Source organism: Podarcis filfolensis (genome assembly GCF_964270895.1).
Source record: "Podarcis filfolensis genome assembly, chromosome: 17".
Classification (NCBI taxonomy): Eukaryota; Metazoa; Chordata; class Lepidosauria; order Squamata; family Lacertidae; genus Podarcis; species Podarcis filfolensis.
Genome location: NC_139621.1, coordinates 35,613,256 through 35,633,403, shown reverse-complemented (window position 1 = coordinate 35,633,403; position 20,148 = coordinate 35,613,256). Strand labels below are relative to the sequence as shown.

Here is a 20,148-nt window from a genome sequence, read left to right as displayed (position 1 = left end):
CCAGGAAGCTCCTGCAGCCAATCGGAAGCCGCGCCTTGGTTTTCGAACGTTTTCAGAAGTCAAACAGATTTGCGGAACAGAATACATTCAGGAATCAAGGTACGACTATACCGCCAATGGGCCTGCCTGATCTCAATACACAGGGACTTCCAATGTGCATATGTTGCCACACTATGTGACTGATCACGCCATCTCTCCTCCTAATGGCAAACTCAGATGCTATGGGCTAACAAGAGGGGTGGTATTGGTGCGCCATTTCACTGCTCACTCCAAATTATGAGGAGGTTAAATAGCACCGGTCTCAAAACGTGTCCTTGGAGAATCTCACTACTTAACGCCCTCCATCCTTTCATTTTGTGCCTACACTCTGCTTCCTCCTATTTATCATCCCCTTGAGTAATGTTGGATAAAAAAGACGCTCTTCTTCACACAGCACATAGTTAACCTACGGCCACCAACTTTGACGTCTTTAAAAGGGGATTACAGAAATTCTCGGGGGCTGTCAATACCCACACAATGGCTATATATCTCCCGGACTATATCTTGCAAGCGTTTGAGAGCTTTATTTTGCTTTTGCTTTGCCATAGCTGGAGATATATTTTCCTCCTTTGGGAGCTGCCTGTGATGAGTGGAACTAGGGAACGGAAGGATTGTGTTAATTGTTTAATTATACTTTGCTTTAAATTATTTTGTTTTTCATAGGTTATATTGCATAGTTTAGGGACGCGGGTGGCGCTGTGGGTAAAACCTCAGCACCTAGGACTTGCCGATTGCATGGTCAGTGGTTCGAATCCCCGCGGCGGGGTGAGCTCCCGTCATTCGGTCCCAGCTCCTGCCCACCTAGCAGTTCGAAAGCACCCTTAAGTGCAAGTAGATAAATAGGTACCGCTTTATAGCGGGAAGGTAAACGGCGTTTCTGTGTGCTGCTCTGGTGCCAGTTCGCCGGAGCAGCTTCGTCATGCTGGGCACGTGACCCGGAAGTGTCTGCGGACAGTGCTGGCTCCCGGCCTCTAGAGTGAGATGAGCGCACAACCCTAGAGTCTGTCAAGACTGGCCCGTACGGGCAGGGGTACCTTTACCTTTACCTTTTTATTGCATAGTTTGCTATTTATAAGTCACTTTAAAATGATTGGCTAAAGCTGCATATGAGCAATATTATCATCATTATTAATATTATTGATAGCAATTTGTTTTCAGTAACAGAAGCTGTGTGCCTCTGAATACCAGTTTCTGGGGGATGTGATTGGTGCATGTGTCTTGCTTCTGAGCTTCCCAGAGGCACCTGATTGGCTAATGGTAGCGCAGAAAGATTAATAATAATAATAATTTATTATTTATACCCCGCCCATCTGGCTGGGTTTCCCCAGCCACTCTGGGTGGCTTCCAACAAAACACTAAAATACAATAATCTATTAAACATTAAAAGCTTCCCTAAACAGGGCTGCCTTTAGATGTCTTCTAAAAGTTTGGTAGTTATTTTTCTCTTTGACATCTGGTGGGAGGGCGTTCCACAGGGCGGGTGCCACTACCGAGAAGGCCCTCTGCCTGGTTCCCTGTAACTTGGCTTCTTGCAGCGAGGGAACCGCCAGAAGGCCCTCGGCGCTGGACCTCAGTGTCTGGGCTGAATGATAGAGGTGGAGACGCTCCTTCAGATATACTGGACCGAGGTTATTTAGGGCTTTAAAGGTGAGCACCAACACTTTGAATTATGCTCAGAAACGTACTGGGAGCCAATGTAGGTCTTTCAAGACCGGTGTTATATGGTCTCGGTGGCCGCTCCCAGTCACCAGTCTAGCTGCCGCATTTTGGATTAGTTGTAGTTTCTGGGTCACCTTCAAAGGTAGCCCCACATAGAGCGCATTGCAGTAGTCCAAACGAGAGATAACCAGAGCATGCACCACTCTGGCGAGACAGTCCACGGGCAGGGAGGGTCTCAGCCTGCGTACCAGATGGAGCTGATAAACAGCTGCCCTGGACACAGAATTAACCTGTGCCTCCATGGACAGCTGTGAGTCCAGAATGACTCCCAGGCTGCGCACCTGGTCCTTCAGGGGCACAGTTACCCCATTCAGGACCAGGGAGTCCCCCACACCTGCCCACCTCTTGTCCCCCCAAAACAGTACTTCTGTCTTGTCAGGATTCAACCTCAATCTGTTAGCCGCCATCTGTTAGACTAGATGGGCCTTGCGTCTAATCCATCAGAGCTTTGCTTATGGACACCTTTTTAATAAAAAATGTGATTGATAATTTGTTTGCAGAATAAACAAATGAGGTTTTGTTGTGGTTGTTCATAGTTTAACCTTAAGTAAATCCAAGAGCTGATTTGATGAGAGCCTGGTCCTCGCTTCTAAAATCTGAAATGGTGCCCCTGCATATTATGCTTCCAGTGTCATTCAAAGGTGGTCTGTCAGTTATTAATTTAATTTTAAGCTGTAATTGAACTTTAATGAATGAAGTTGGGTCTTTTTCTACTTTGACAGGCTGACTTGAATTCGAAATATGACCTGGGATTTTGCATAGGTCTCACATCTATAGCACTGTCTGGCAGTGAAATATTTCCAAAGTCCTTAAAGCATTGCTGGGAAAATCTGAATACATTTTTCATTGAATAAGGGAGCTCCATGAATGTTAGAATTAACTAACTAACCAACTAACTCTTTATTCCTTGCTATAAAATATTTCAACTAAACTTTCAAAGGCTAATTTACAATCTAAAATTATGTGAGTGCTGACTGAGGGGGGAGCTTTTCAGTCATGGTCCTCCTAAGAATGGCTTACCTTGTGGCACCAACTATACAGTGTTTATTCTCCTAGACATTTCATCATGTAAAGTGTGAGTTGGTTTTAACGCTGGTCTTGTCTGTTCAACTTGGATTTTTTTTTTTAGTGTTGTCTTTTATTGTTCTGCGCCACTTTTAGTTCAGATTTTATACATTGCTTTAGCATTTTGCTTGTACGCTTGCTTTCCCTGACCGTTTTTTCTCCAGATTACTGAAGGGCAATCTGGACACTCCTTAAATAAATAAATAAACAGAATGGGCTGAGGAGCGTGCACCATCATAACTGGCATGTTATCTGACCATTTACTTAATAAATATTTTGGTACTGCTAAATCAAGAAGAATGGAACTCTTCTCAAAATGGTGCGTGTAATAAAATCAATATAGCATTTAAAAAATCAAATGTAAAAACAAAAAGATAATTGTGAGGGAGAAGGAAAGGACAGGGATACAAAGCCACACCCCTAAACTTTTAACTGTCTTCCCCTGCCTTGGAGATGCATGGAAGTTGTCATTTTGTGAAGATGCTGAATACTTTCTATTAGAAATCTGCAGAATGGCTATTCTCACTGGTATAATGAAGAGGAACATGGCTAGGGGGGCGAAGCATAGTTTCAGTGCTTGCTTTCATTGCAGGACCAACCGGGTCATCTATTGGAGCAGTATTTGTCAGCATTGTAACTTGGGACCGGAGGACAGGCGCAGAAGGTGGTAGTCAACTGAGCTTCACTCAGAGTAGGTCCATTGAAATAAATGAACATGACTAAGTTAGGTCCATTAATTTCAGTGGGTCTATCCCACTGAATAACTTAGTTGAATACATCCCATGATCTCTTTGTTAGGTAGGGTAGGCTCAGATAGTCATTGGCCCAGGGTCACCAGTGAGCTTTGTGGCTATTCTGGGATGTGAACTCAGGTTTCCCTTGGCTTCATTTTTGTCCCCTCCTTGGAGACGTGGCTATGAGGGCTGTCGCAATGAGCTCCTCTTCCTCAGAATTTACCACTACGCCACTGAGTATTTTTGGTCCTTCTTTGTTGGGGAGAACAGAGCAGTCCTTTGCCTTGAAGCATAGCTCAGTCCCACTTCAGTCCAGTGGATAGGGATCAGTTTTGTGACTAGTGATTGCTTTCTGCTCCAGCTTGGGGGCACTGTAACTTATTCCTTAAATTGTCTCCTGTCCCTCACTCCTGCTACCTCCACAAATGACCATGGTGCCACTGAGAAACAACCACAATAGGCGAGTCACGGTATCAAAAGCTGCAGGTATTCCAGCTCACTTTGCCAGCTTTCCCCCCAGGCTCCGTGTCTTGTCTACAAGTTATTCTTGATGTGTTCTAAGTAATGACACACCGTTCGGAAACCAACGAATCGTGAATCAAAGCTCCTGGTTACTTTCATAAAAGAGACATTAGAAACCCAAAACATAAAGATCATTTTATCTTTATTAACAGTTTAATGCATATGAGAAAGCTATTTGACATTTTTTACACCTCAAACTCTTTTCTTCATGCATTGCTGAGCAGACTGCACCAGAATTCATCCACTTAAATCCATTTAATAACTCAGTAGATTCTCTGTCAGGCTATGAGTTGATGCCAGTATATGGCTTTACTTAAGTGCTCAAGCACCCCATCCAAACCTTGCATTGCATTTGAACATTACTGTTAATAATGAAATTGTAATTGGGGTCGCCATTAGACCAATACAAAAGTTTCCAAACCTGTATTTGTTAACATTTTTTGTTGTTTCAAATACTAGCCCAGTATTAAGGAACCTGTGGCCAGGTGTTGATGCACTCCAGTTCCCCTCACCCTGGTCATTGGCCATGCATGATTGGGGCTAACAGGAGTTGATGTCTGACAACATCTGGAGGAATATTGGTTCACCTTCATGATAGAGTGATAGGAACAGCAATAGAGGAACATCCTTTAAATTAAAGGGTGGGGTACTAGGAAGAAGTGAGGATGTGTCTCTGTGTATAATCCTCCCCAGAAGGGCCTGAGCTGGGTTTGGCCCCCTCAGCCATGGCCAAGATTTAGCAGCGCATTTAATTTGTCCCATGGAACAATGTGACCTGTTAAGAATTACACTCACCTTCCAGATGTTGCCTTTGTACTGGAGACTGAAAATTCTAGACTGTAACAAAGAGACAGAACCCAGGAGGTGGCATATAAGCTTGCCATTATGATGGGTCTTAGATGGAATGAAAAGAAGCTCTGTATTTTGCTGGGAATCCACCAACATAAGCGTACTGAGAGAGGCTGGGCCAGCCAGCGTCCAGAATGGTGGATTTGCCTTCCAAAACATACTAAGGCAGTAGCTTTACTTTTTCCCATTTGAAGTGGATTAGGAAAAAGGAGTTAAGCCAAATCCTTTCTCTTTGGAATTCCATTTATTTGGGAGGAGCAGGAATTCCATTTATTTTGTGGGTATAGGGCAGTATACTAATATGATGATGATGATGATGATGATGATGATGAGCCTTGGTTACTTTGTTTTCTAAAAAAAGTTTTAATTAAATTTTTGAATTTACTAAAATTTAACAAAATATATCAAAAAAATAAGCCATGGTTGTTAGTTTATAAACCTTGGCTTGTGTCAGTCATGGCTTTGGCTTTGCATTATGTGTGAACGTGGCTAAGGTTATGGCCAGCTATCCATTCAACTCGGGAAGCTAAAATGATCATGAGCTTAAACAAAAGGAACTTGTCAAAGCTCAGCAACTTCAATGATCCTCCTTGATTTCTCAGTTACAGAAAAAGGAGTGTGAATGAGACAGATGTGACTTTAGCTGAGATCAATGTGTCTTAAGCACTTCCTTGCAGCACTTTGGTTTGACTTTAAGCAGGATCACATTCATGACCCAAGCACAACAGCAGAGAGAGGCAAGCCATCCTAAATGTATACTGGCTGAATTGCCATTCATAGTCACGAAGTATAAGAAGAATTCAGCATCTCTTTTGCTTCAGCAAGTTGCTCACATGAGGCATCTCACGCTTTTAGCACCGAAACTGATAACATAGTTGTTACTTGAGTTTCATGCTAGGGGTATTCCCTGATTTTCCTTGGCACCAGACAGATTTCAAGCTGAAGGAGCACAGCAAGGAATCCGTTTTTCAGATCTGCAAGACAAGCTTCTTTTTTTTCTGAATGGGCACCCTCTGTTTCATAAATGTACATGGGGAAAACTCGTAACGTCTCGATTTCAAATGCCTCTTTGGGAGTTTGTTTATTCAAATAAAAGCCTTACAAATTATTAGCATGAAAAAACTCCACCACTTTGCATTTTCTGGGATGTGTTATCCTATTAGGCAAAGTATCGTTCTGTATGTTTATAACTTACACAATTACTGTTCTTGATTAACAACTAAAACTGATGAGTTGGCCTTTCACGAAGCCGTAAGCAAAGTCAGCCATGCAGAAAATATAAGGGAAGGGAAAACAATTAAAAGTTATTTTAGTTGTTATGTTGGAGTTGATTGTTGTATTTACATATTTCTCCCCCTCCCCAATAAAACATGAAAATCTTCGTTGCGTACAAAGTGCTGTTTTATCAATGGCGTTATTTCACAGTAACATTAGAAATTTCAGATTTATTACATTCATTTTGGATTAGCAAGCATCATGTGTGTGATGTATTAAAGAATAGATTAAATTCGTGCAATACATAAATTTAGTACCGCATAGTATGACTGTCTCTAGTCTTCACAACTGCAGAATTAACAGGGCAAATAAGAAGCAGCCGTCATTGTTCGCCTGGCAGAATGAGGGTGCCTGTGGAACCACTCCAGCAAGAACAAAATTTATGAAATGAGTTACACAGTTTTGCAAACCTGCAACTGGAATATTCAAAACATACCCTAGGAATGATTAATCACATCAACAAAAGGACAGCGAGTGTTTTGCAAATGCTATTACACAGTACTGGTGTTCTAAAAACACTTAATTCTGCAGAGGGTTATAAATTGGTGCTCAAGTTTAATGGGATTTAAAGAACCAACCAACTTCTTCTCATTTAAATTTTTATTGATTATCTTGCAAAGGTGATATAACACACTGAAAATCATCTCAGCATCAGCATGTGCTTCCTGCTAAATAAACCTGTGGCAGGGAAGGCAGTTGCTCCTATCAACAGGGTGTTAATTGGCAAGTGAATTGGTCTTGGGGTTCAAGCAGAAGACCAGGATTCTGTCCTTTGCTGTCTTGACGGTGTCCTCTAGCAGGACTTTTCAGCATAATATGTGCGCCTCTGTTCTATTGACAAGAGGCAAGAATTAATCCTTCCCCAGGCAGAAATGTGGCTGGGATTTACACTCCTCCTTCCAAGAAACTGGACTGAGAGGTCCTGAAATGGGAAATCCAGGTCCCCTTGATAAGGGGGACAGAGTGGGTTTCTGCCTTTGGCTAGGTGTCAGTCTCTTGTAGAACCTGACACATTTTGGAATAAGGACAGTGGGTGCATCCAAACTTTCTACTATTTTGTGGGAGGGATTTGTGTGCTTGCTGGTAATCTTTTCCCCGTCTAAATTGCTCTTTCACGGCTGCTTTTAGTCCTGTCTATGACCAAAAAAATATCGGTATATGTTAATCCTAAATAGTTTGAGCTGCATTTACTTTGTTGTTGTTTTTTAATAATAATTTTTATTAAGTTTTCCATTTTAACAATTCAATCAAATCACATTAAATATTCCAAATTATACAAATACATATAAAGTACAAATATTTTGCCAAATTGTTAATTTTTTACTGGGGGTTCCCATGCTTCGAGTTCAGTGGCTCCAATCATCTCATATTTCTGCTGCTTTTAGTGTCCATTAGTCCCATCTTTCAATCTTCTTGTTATTATCCTCCTTCTTTCATAGCCTCTGAGTTGTTTCCACAGGCGAGTTGAACTAAACAATATTATGCTTCTGTGTGAACTTTGTATGACTCTCCCTTTTTTTGTAGCTGGTAAGTCTTTTGTTTGCAGTAAATCCTCGCGCGCTGGTATTTATGCCAAAACCATCCAAAAGTCCTCCTCGGGTGGCAGACACCATCTTTTCTCAGTTCCAATGAAGTAGAATCTAGGCGTTTACTCATTAATTTTCCAGACAGGTTGCACCAAACATTAGCCTTTCCAGCGGAGGTTTGCCAAATCTAACGAGCTGCATTTACTTTGGTGGTATTTTCTCTCAAGTGTGAGAGAGATTGCAACCTTAGCCCAATGAAATGTGCTCAGCGTAGCAACAGTCATTATATTTAACTTTAATTTATTTTAAAATTTATTCTAAAGATAACGAAAAGATTACAAGAACGTGGCCACCAATGTTTGAACAGTCTCCCGGGGACTGCAGGCTCTTTGGCTTGGCCTCTGCAACAGGAAGTCATTAAATCAGAGATGGGAGGGCTCTCAATGGTCATTCCTGTCAATCTAGGAAATCCACCACAGTAGCCTCAACCTTTTGAAGTTGTCAGAAGTTTCATTCATTTTGGCAGTGCAGGTTCAAGGACAGTTGGCTGAAATACAGGGAGATGAATAAAGGAAGACTTTTCTCAAAGGTTGAACCTTGAGAAAGCCAGAAAAGGCAATTTGATAAGGAATAGTCTAACACAGCCTTCCTCAACATGGTGCCCTCTGGATGTTTTGGACTCTGCTCCTATCACCATTGATCATGCTAGTCTAGGGGCTGATGGTTGCTGTCTAAAAGAGCCTTAGAGCATCAGGTTAGGGCAAAATGCCCTAGTGTGCATATTCTTAAGAATCCATGCTGGTTAGTAGCAAGCAAGCACCTGGTTTTCTTAGAGCTGCGAAAGAATAGATCCTTTGTAAGCTGCTCTAAGCATGTAAGTGATTATGAGTTTACCACTCAATAATTCCTTGACTTATCCTCTTATTGACTCTTCTGTCCTCCAGTACTAAACTGTCTTCCTTTCTCAACAATCTATAAGTGCCCTGCCTCTCTCCACCTGGCTTGGGGTGGGGCCTGACAGGCTCCATTAAGGACTGCTGCTGCTGCTGCCGCTGGACAGAGAGGGCTCCTTTTTAAATATTGTTTTTATTTTTTATTTTTGTCATTATGTTTTTGATAATAATGTTGTATTTTTTGTTTTAGATTTTATTATTTATGTGGAAATTGTTTTCCATTTGGTTGTGTACCTTTTGATGTGTTTTATTTATTGTTTATGACTTTTGTTATGTTGGTAATTATGTAAATCTTGTCATGTTGTCAGCTGCCTTGAGCATAGTTTTGACTATGGAAAGGCAAAATAAAATGATGATGATGGTCGTGGTTACCACTTAGATCGCAAATGACTTGGAATTAAATCCCACTGTTTCAAACAGAGCTTTTGTCTGAACAAATCAATATATTTAAGACCACCACCTCTTTGGCTGGGTTGTTAATAGCAGCCTAACGTGGACGAGCCCTGCTGTCTGTTGTGCGTTGCATTAGAAATTGTTGGAAATTATGCCTTAGATATTGCATCCTGAGCTGCATTTCTGCACCTGTCTGAAAGCGACGGTGACCTCAGACTGCTGCTGAAAAGGGATTTCTCCATTCCTGCCATGCTTAATCAAATTTGGGCCGGAATGAAAAGCTAAATTTCCACTGGGCATTCAATATGTTTAGGACTATCAAAAGGCTTTGCAGTGTCAGATCGAGTGTGTTTCATGGTAATATTTTGTTTTAAATTCTGGTAGTTTGCCTCCCAGCCTCCTTTGACAGTTCACAGTATCGTGGACTTTGCATAGGTAATTGTATTGCCATTTTTTTTATTGTGTACATGCGTGAATAATAGAACAAATTTAACAGTGCCTGCTGTCTCCTATGACCCGCTGGAAATGAAATGTGCCATCTCAAGGGTTTTATACCAGAATACATTTTTTCCCCTTTTTGTATTAACAAATGCAGACTCGCTTGAAGAAACACAGTATTTAGACTTGAATTCTAGTCATGATTTAATGGCATGTTCCACACACACACACACACACACACACACACACACACACACACATATATGGGATACAGATCTCACATCTATTGTATGGAGGAAAATTTAAGGAATGTTTGCATCACATAGAAGTGATATCTCTCAGCACACCCAAGGTTCAGCTGTTCATCTGTTTGGTATCAGGGATACCAAAAAAGCTGCTGTGTGCCTGTGTTGATTTTATTTATAGCAAAAAAAAAGCCATCTTGTTTGATGAAGGGCTCAACAAGCTTTAGTGATTAAAAAATAAATACATCTGATTTGAGAAAGAAGTGCTTGCTTCTTCAGCATGAGAATTGCCTTGCTGGATGAGATCGTTCTAAGGTTCATGTAGCCCAAGAGTGCATTTTGAAGAGTAACTAGCTTGATCATTCTGGGAGTTCAGGGAAGGCATTAAGGTAAGGGCCGTCCACTGTCATCTGTGCTGCCTCTGTGAGTAGCTGCCAACAGCAGTAGTAGTCAGTGGCATAGCGTGGGTTACCGGCACCTGGGGCTGTGCGGAAGGGTGGATGGGAAAGAGGGAAATGGATGGAGTACATATGCACATTCAATGACCTAACAGCATCCACATCACCTAGGACATTGCAGCCGCAGAGATAAGAGTCCTTCCGTTGTCTGGAGATGTCACTTCCTGATTCACATGGAGAAGCCGTTTTCGATGGAGCCCAGTGACGGAAGTGCACAACTGTATTGAGGCAGCACCAGGTGTTGAAATTCTACACCCCCTAACAATTTTCCACTCTGGGCAACCGCTCCCTAGTTTCCCATGCTACGCCACTGGTAGTAGTAGTAGCAACAGCAGTGATAGCATTTGAATAACACTTTCGAGTGTTCAAAGCACTTCACATACATTACCTACTTGTAATCTGTACAACCAGTCTTGTATGGTAAGTCAATATTAACACACACATACCAATTATTGCAGACTGGAAGCTCAGGCCTGGAGAAAGTAGCTTCTCATGTGTCACCTAGTGATTTCATGGCAGAAGCAAGATTTGAACCACACTTACTGTTATGTACTGAAGTTCTCACCCTGGGCCAGCAGGGGGATACTGTAGATAGTTCAGGTCCACATATGTAAATAAGGGATTGAAAGTGACGTTCAGTGATTGGATAGTTACACAAAATGGTTACTGTTGCGTTCTAGTGGAGCTCTATATAAGCAGGTTGGCTGAACCCTTCAGTTCAGTTCTGTTCTGGCCTGTGAATAAACAAGAGCTGTTTGAAGAATCGCTGTGGCGTCTGATATGTTTACCCACAACTCAACACTTACCTTTTGCCATTCTCTTTCCAGGCACATGCTTAAAATTGTGTGTTTTGTTTTGTTTTTTGCCCCTGAGCTTTCCCCGTGAAAACCCACTCTTTAGCACTCAAGCACAGCAAACGTCAATTTGTGTTTTCCGTGGATTTAAAACTCAAAGCACGGACCAGGCCTGGAAAGAGTGAAGGGAAGTGTGGATAAGCTCTTGGTTAGTCTCTTAACCAGGACACTCTACCAGATCTCAATGAAGTTGTGCAACCCCTTTTTAAATAGCCAGTTGTCTATAAATTAAGGAACCTACAGTAACACACTATTGTTTCAAGTGCTAATTGACCAGGAGTCACTATGAATGAACACTTAGTTCAACGCCCACTGGAATAATGATCTGGTGTTGACAATAGCCACCTAGTTGTAAGTGCAAAAGTTGCCTTTTGGTATTATAGTAAAATGCAATGTTCCTCATGCAAAAGAATTTTGTCTTTGAAAGTGGAGGGATGTCAGAGACATTAAGCTGTAAATCAAGGGAGAAATGCACGTTGCATTGTAGTCACCCTTACCATTGATTTTAATGGGTTTGTGTTGCCTTGTTCCCTGTGGACGAAGCCTGGGTGTGATACGCAGTTATCGCTGTCCAAAGAAGTGTTGGTTTTCCTGCTCTCTCTTCTCCTTGGCTTTTCTTTCAGACCTGATCAATATTCAAGAGGTTGTGTGCCTCTGATGTTCCCAGGCAGGGACGCTAAACTTATTACACTTTTCACCTTTTATAGTCATCTAATCAGAATTATTTTTTAGTCAATGATTTGAAAACCCTCATCCCAGAAGTGGGCAAGTCGCTGAGCCAAACAGTCCCCTGCCTTCTGGTTTTATTTATCACCCTTTGTCATTAGGGCATGCTGGGCACGTAGAGACAAGAAAGAAGAGAGACTTCCAGGGATTGGGGGGGTTGGGGAAATGATTTTGCATAATAGAAATAAAAGTATTAATCTGTCATATGGTAAACAGGGATATGCTGTCTTGGTGAGGCTTAAAATAGCCACTTACGCATGTAAAATTTGGGAAGACTCAAGTCATTGATCAGAATTCACAAATATATGAAGTAAAGAGAAGCATCTGACTCCATCATGACTTCTTTGGGTGCAATTCAATGTTGAATGTTCTTGACCATTGATTCCAGAGGGGTTAAACTTGTTTAACTCATTTGATAATTCCATCTTCAGCACTCTGTCCAAACTCTAATTTAGGCCATGTATGTGTGGAAACTGTTAGCTTTCATTGTATACTTTGGAAGCCAATTCTACTGGTGGGCAGAAGGTAGATTTTGGGATCTACTGGTAAATCTCTCAGTGATTTCCAGTAGATCACAAAGTGTTCCAATTCCTAATTGTTTAACTGCGAAACTTTAACAGTGGCGGCAGCAACAACCAACAGGCTTCTCCCCTTTTAAATGAGGCTGCTGAAATGAAGAAAGTTTGGAAATTAACCCTTTCAAAAAAGGGTTAATTTCAAAAAATGTTAACAGCCAGTGAAGTGCTTTAGATTGCCCTTACAGATGTGAGACAGAGAAACTCTTTCAACAGGAGATGACATGGGAAAGTTCTAATGAAGTGCACCATCATGTTGAAGTATTGTGACATCACAAGCCTAGCTCCATTGTCTGTTAAACCTTGGTTTCTCATTCACAGGTGTTGTTCTCCACACAGTATTGGTAATGTAAAATCTATTTCATAAATCTGTTATAACTACTGTACTTGCATCTGTGGCCATGTTCTCTAATGGGCATGTTGCCCTGGTTGAATACGCATTAAAGAAGGTAAAGCGACCCCTGACCCATTAGGTCTAGTCGTGGCCGACTCTGGGGTTGCGGTGCTCATCTCGCTTTATTGGCCGAGGGAGCCGGTGTACAGCTTCCGGGTCATGTGGCCAGCATGACTAAGCCGCTTCTGGCGAACCAGAGCACCATTTACCTTCCCGCCAGAGCGGTACCTATTTATCTACTTGCACTTTGACGTGCTTTTGAACTGCTAGGTTGGCAGGAGCAGGGACCGAGCAACGGGAGCTCACCCCGTCGTGGAGATTTGAACCGCCGACCTTCTGATCGGCAAGTCCTAGGCTCTGTGGTTTAACCCACAGCACCACCCACGTCCCACAGCCAATGAATACGCATTGGCTCCCCATTAAACTGAGCTATTGGTTTTGAGCCTTTGAGGGAGTCTCAGTGAGGACACTTCCTCCCAGGTTGAACCCATGACCCTGAGATGATGCGGACAAGAGTCTCTACCTGTATGTCTCTCCCCCCCCCCTTCTAATTAAACATTAGGACTAGACAAGGCCCCTGATTTGGTTCATGGCCAAAACTGGTTTGGTTCTGATCTGGGCCCTATCAGGATCACCACATTGGACCCCAAACCAAATCAGGGAGATATCTCACATGTTGATTGAGTTTCTAAACCCAAAGCATAACTTACATGTTTACTTTCAATATGTGAATTTGTGCAAAATGTGATACACCCACCTAGCGAGTTTCTTTGTCTCTCCCTACTTTGTTCAAACAAATGTGTGCTGTTGATCTGCTTGTTTTTTCTTCAACTGCTGAAATGGATTACTTGTTTCTATCGCTGGGTCATTAGTCTTGGACTACTCAGTTATCACATTATTTCTTTTCACCCAATTTGCACAGGACTTGGAGCCACAGTGCTCCTTTGGAGACAGACATAGTGTCTACACAACTCAACACAACCCCTTGTGCCACTTGCCCATTCCAAGTCAGATTATGTCTCATTAATTGGACATTCCAGAATCATGTGCTTGCATAAGCTATATGTAAATGAGCTTAGCCTTAATGTGTCTGTTAATGAAAAAGATTCACTAGGAAATTAAAGAAGGGTTTATTTAACTTAGTTTAATTTAAAGGCCACTTAACACACTGAGCATTAATGATGCAGTCTACGGTAAATGTATCTCCTCTGTTTGCCAGCATTACTGCAGCAGGGGCTGCATTGCGCACATGGGGTTGAATCCAACAAACTACTCAGAGTAAATCCATTGAAATCAATGGACCTAAGTTAGTCATGTTTATTAATTTCAATGAATCTACTCTTGAGTATGACTAGAAATAGAAAATTGTCTAGGGTAGAGGTCACACCAGTCACCTGCTAAAGATAATATTAAGATAATGATTTTGTTTTCCCAGCCTTAAAGTAGAGAGAGGCCACATTTGAACTGAATCTTTTGACTATTTTGACCACCTTTTTTTTTTTTTTTTTGCTGCTTTTCTCAATGGTTCCATTTTGTTTAGACTCTGAGTCTGGATAGAATAAGTTGCATGGTTTGAGGAATCTATGCTTTCAGGTGTCATAAGAAAGCTGCAGAGATAGTGCAGGATAGTGCGCACCCTGGAAATGATCTCTTTCAGCTTCTGCCTTCTGGAAGAAGGTACAGAGTTATAAAGACTAGAAACAGTTTTTATCCAAATGCGATTTGGGTTTTAAACACAGTGTAAGGTAGTCTCTATGGGAGTATATTGTATTTAATTATGGGGTATCAGAGTTTTTAGGGGGTTAACCAGGTTGGGATAGCTGGGATAGCAGGCATTGGTTTTTGAATGTCTGATGTAGATTTTTTCAATTTCATTGTTCTGTATGGGACAATGACAATAACGATTATCGTATTGTATCGTGTATCGTATTGTATCATATCGTATCATATCATCCTAAGAGCTCTGGAGACAATTTTAGTACATTTGTACTCCTGGGCCACTATGTCCAGTTGTATAGAAATTATTTGAAAAGTAAAAGATCACAAAAAAATGTGACTGGGTGAGGTAAGAGGAAGGTTTAGAAAATTCCACGCATTCAGAATGTTTGTGATGATGGACAGTGCTTTTTCTGGGGGGACACAGGGCTACACATACCCCTAAACATTTTGTGAATCTTTGTACTTTTGTCCATTTACCGTATTTATTTTTCCCGAATTGAACTATAAAATGGTGATTTTCTTGAGTCAAAATGAGAGTACCCCTAAACATTTTTAAAGAAAAAAAGCACTGATGATGGAAGCATCAGTAGAAGGCTTAACAGAAGTGTAGAAGGCTTAATTTCAGAACTGAATAAGACTGATTGGAATTTTGGTGCAATACTGGAGTTAGAACCACATAATTAGACTCATATTTCCATACTTAAAAGAATTTTGTTACAACCTATTTATAAAATTACGCATTTGCTCTTATACAGTATCTGTCTCATGTTTTGTGATGAGAACCATCCACTCTACACTGAAATATTGGCCAAAATTCATTTCAAATGCATGGTGATGGCTTTCAGTTGCTCTCTGGGTTACTCTCTCCTAGCAGACATATCACATTTAAATGAAGGATTTATAGACATTTTCAGCTCTTTGTGGCATTTCAAGCTTTATGTTCAGCTGGTGTTTTTGGATTTGGAACCAACTTTCTACCCAACTTTTTATGAGCAGGATCATGGAATTGGTTAAAGCTCAATAACTATTTTCTTGCACACAGTGTTTGTAGCAGCTCACTGCATTGTCACACAATTCCTTCTCCTAATGTGCCTTTGGCAAGAATGCATTTCCCAGAAGGTACTGGGCTCTCCTTAAAATGAATAATTGGTGTTCAGTACAGTCTGATCAATATGCATTATTGCTTTATATACTCTACTGTACTATCAGTGAATAAGCAAGAGGCATTGTTAGTATCAACAGAATAAATGGAAAGACCACACATAGGGAAGTCAATCTAATGCTGGTTTCATTGCTATCCAAATTGCAAAATGGGGAAGACTGGCTGAACCAACCCATCTCTTGAGAGAAGATGTTGCTCCTCTGAAGAAGGGTAACATGCAAATAGACTGTGGTGGGGAGGTGTGTGTTTCAGAACAAATATGTCAAACACACTTTTGAATGGTTAGTTATGTATACGTATCCTATTCAACCTTTTTTTCCAAGGAGCTCAAGACAACCGATATGATGTCCCTTCCATTTTCTTTCAGCAGAAGGAAAATTTTGATTTATCCATTTTTATTGTTTTAATGACTCTATTTTTTACTTTTAAATGTTGTTTTGTATTTCTCTTTGTAAGACTCTTAGAGAATTTTATGTAAATTTAATAAAATAATCATAATTGTTAATTAGCCGTTTGAAGTTGTCCAGGCTGGGAGAGTATGATAGGCCAGGGGCCAAGTGGAGATTTGAGCTTGAGTCTTCCTTGTCTTAGTCCAACACCCTAACCATTACACTATGCTGGCCACACCATGTCCTTGGGCATACAAGCATGTGATGAGAGATCTGTTGAAGGGCTGTTAAAAATAAATCAATTTAACTAATGGCTGCTGGGAGGACCATAGCACCCATGCATGAAGGAAGATGGGGCCCAGAGTTGGTTCTGGGAGTGTCTCCTTACAGCTTGTCTCTTCTCTCTGTATGTGGCTAATTCTGCTGTGTCTTTGCATTTAGGGCAGCTGAATGAACCAATCACACCTGAAGCAGAGATGCAGCACAATTTCTTTCCATCCCTCAGAGCTGTTTGTTGTATCTCTGCATTAGTTACCCCTGAGCTCGCCTTTTTTCCTATCAGGGCAGGGACTCATTCAGAGACACCAGGGGATGGCTTCCTCTGTAGAAAGATAATTTTTTACTTTTTCACATGCTTAATGTAAACCTTTTGGGAAAAGAAAGTGAAGTATACCTTCAGTTTTCAGAAGCTTGGGAAACACTGGATTAGATGCTAATCAATACCATGTTCATTTCCCTCTCCCCTCCACACACTCCTTTCAGAGGATTATACTGCTTGTTTTCAATGCCTCTCTCTTGAGTGACATCCATCTTATTTGCATTGATCAGAAATAATGGCTGATGAAGCCTGCTGTCTACTGTGATCCAAGCCAATTTGCGCAAGTATTTTTTAAATGCCGAAATCAAATAGTTGACCTTTTCTGATGACTGTTGGCAGTTTGAATGGTCTTGATAAAGCAGATGTGAAGCAGCTCCTAGGTGGTGGGTTTCAAAAAGTGGGTTTAAAACATGATCAGGGTAATGTTCAACGTGTGTGTGTGTGTGTGTGTGTGTGTGTGTGTGCATGTGCTTAAAATGTACTTGGGAAATGGCAGGCTTCTATTAGCAATGTTATTTTTTCAGAATAAACAGACCAGACTTCATTGTGATTTACTATTCAAAAGGACAATTCATGATGTTGGTGAATTCCACATCTGGGGGGGGAAACTATTATTAGTTATTGAATTTTTGTTTATTGAATTTATAGCCCACATTTCCTTTCAAAGTAGCCCAGGATGGCAAACAGATACACAATTTAAAAGCAAAAACCAAGCAAAAGCTTGAGTGTGTGTAAACTACTTTGAGGGGTTTTTTACAATCAAGGGGTGTAGAAATTTTATGAAATAAATAAATGAAAAACATTCTAAAACAGTTTAAATATTCTGAGTTATGAAGCTTTTCAGTTGTGTCAATTAATTTATCCAATAGCAGGCAATAGACAAGCCCTGAATGAAGATGGAACTTCACAATCAGTGGATGTTCCTCTGTGGACACAAATTTTCCACTAACTTTCCTTCCAGCATAACTCCTTAATGCATTCACCAGGTGTATATCTATCACATGGAAAGTATGGCAATCCTGATTAATCCCACCTACAGATGAACAACTGAGAGATTAAATTAGCCAATGTCCAAGTCAACTGGCTTAATATCCATCAGATCCTGTTCTTTGTTTCCAAGAGGAAGGTTCAGGAGCAAGACCCTAGAAGTCTCATGCCTTTTGAGGCATTGGTTTTTAGCATGGCAGGTGAGTCAAGGCACCTGGTTTTGAAGATATCCTGTGTATCTGCATTAACAAAAGACAGCATGGGAATGATAGTTGGTCAGAGGCAGGTTTGGGCATAGATATTAGTCTATGAGGATAACATCCAGAAGAAGAGCAATAAAGCTCCTACTATAGCCCTCTGGTTCAGCAAACTTTGGGAAATTGCCAGTGTGGAGATGTGTACTATATGTGTCAAATCGATGTCATCAAGGGGCGAGGAAAACAGGATTTCTGTTTTGCAGAATGGAAGAGTTTTATTTTTAATACTAGTAAGACTCACAGTGCAAGGACACTTCCAGTCCAATGTGTGACAGTTTGTGGAAAAAATAATTAATGATTCAGGTGTCTGTTGATTTTTCATCAGTTAATGTTGTTTATGAGGCCTTAATTCCCTCTGTCTAATGAATAGGACATTTCAGAACTTTGTGTTCAGCAGGTCAACATGTCATAGGAGGAATCTGCACACATATTAAAAATGCTTTTAAAAAAATGTTTTGAAAAATACACTGAATTTTTCATAGTGTGACATTTGTATATTGCACATTATAACACATTTATAACGTTTTGTTTGCAGCTGTGTAGCTGAGTCCCTAGTTGACATGTTGCCTGCCAGTTGCATCATCTGGATGAACTCAACAAGCCTGAGTGAATTGTTGGGCTAGGATGTAGCTAGGAGGAGAATTTCTGATAAATTTAGTTTCACTTTGAAATAATCTCAGCTAAGCCTGACATTTGCACCAGGTTTAAAACAAGCTCTGGACAGTTTTATAAGAAGCTATCTCCAAACCGATACGATGTTTAACATGAGATGGGGAGTAGAATATTGATTTTTATTTCATTTATTTTTTGGTCTAGCCTTCCAGTGTTTGGTCTGCAGTTTGAAAATGTGATTATTTCTAAAAAGTGTCCAGTCCAGTTAACAGCAATGTTCTTACTTGCCTTTTAGTTTTCATTGGTTTGTATTTCCTTTGATTATAGAGTTTGAAGTACGAATGTTCTTTTTTCCTTTACAGTTTCATATTTATGCACACTTTGAATGACAATGCCCAATACCCATTTGTAAGAAAACTTCCCTATTTGCATGTTAGAAGGGCATCTAGTGAGGAATGGAGCGGCCTGGGTTTGAACACCAAAGGGAGGGAAATGGCCTCCATACCTCAGGCAGAAACATTACAGGGTATTTTAATCAGATGTGATACCTCCAACTGCTCTAAAAAGGCAATTCAAATCAAGTGCTAGGGAGGGGTTTTTTATTATTAGGAGAGGAAGCAGACTGAACAAAGCAGAACCAATAGACATCTCCACTCATACATTTGCTTGACAGAAATATATCTGAAGTATAAAAATTATAGTCAGAAATGGGAATCTCAATTACCTGCAGAGCTTTCAGTATGATGCAGCTCTTCATATCAGGACCTGAAAATTATCTCTCTGTGTCTCAGTTTGTTAGGGTATGATAAATCTCATTTTAGGGGTTGACCAGTTCAGCCATGAGAAGGAAGGGATTTCATGTAGGCAGTTTTCTCTGTCTTGCTTGTTTCCCAAAATAGGAGAGCATCAGTGTAGTTATACTTAACTGGTTGCTACTCTGTGAGGATGTGACAATGAATTATTGGCTTTGGTAGATAATACATAATTTATCTGATTGATTTCACAGATTTTTTTAAGCTTTCCAGTTGTTGAATTATTGAAAGTTTTGATATTTCAGATCTAGTAGCACCATTTCAATCACCCTCCATGTCCCATTTCAGCCAAGGCTCCATAATGTGGCAAAGTGGCGGCGTGTATACAGGAGGGTATTTTCCAGTGCATTCGATCAAATGAATGAACCCTGGCTGGCATGAAGTGCTGTGTGATGAGGTTTTTGTAATCTTTCCCATTAAGGTAAAGGTAAAGGTACCCCTGCCCATACGGGCCAGTCATGTCCGACTCTAGGGTTGTGCGCCCATCTCACTTAAGAGGCCGGGGGCCAGCGCTGTCCGGAGACACTTCCAGGTCACGTGGCCAGAGTGACGAAGCTGCTCTGGCGAGCCAGCACCAGTGCAGCACACGGAAACGCCGTTTACCTTCCCGCTATAAAGCAGTACCTATTTATCTACTTGCACTTAGGGGTGCTTTTGAACTGCTAGGTGGGCAGGAGCTGGGACCGAAAGACGGGAGCTCACACTGCCACGGGGATTCGAACCACCGACCATGCGATCGGCAAGCCCTAGGCGCTGAGGTTTTACCCACAGCGCCACGCGTCTTTCCCATTAGCTTGCTACTAATTTGCGAACTGGTCAGGATCAGCTCAATGGAGAATGCATTGTG

General features: G+C 41.1%; 2 long non-coding RNA genes across 2 annotated transcripts in view; one reads left to right on the top strand and one right to left on the bottom strand.

Annotated features, from left to right (window-relative positions):
* The window catches only part of LOC310753041, a 104,754-nt gene that overhangs the window by 63,474 nt on the left and 21,132 nt on the right, over positions 1 to 20,148 (top strand). The window lies entirely within an intron of this gene.
* On the bottom strand, positions 9,693 to 12,488 carry LOC310753034. The gene is made up of 2 exons (XR_014543089.1): positions 11,568 to 12,488; positions 9,693 to 10,242 (listed from the first exon to the last, which is right to left on the bottom strand). It is a non-coding gene; the product is annotated as an uncharacterized lncRNA (long non-coding RNA).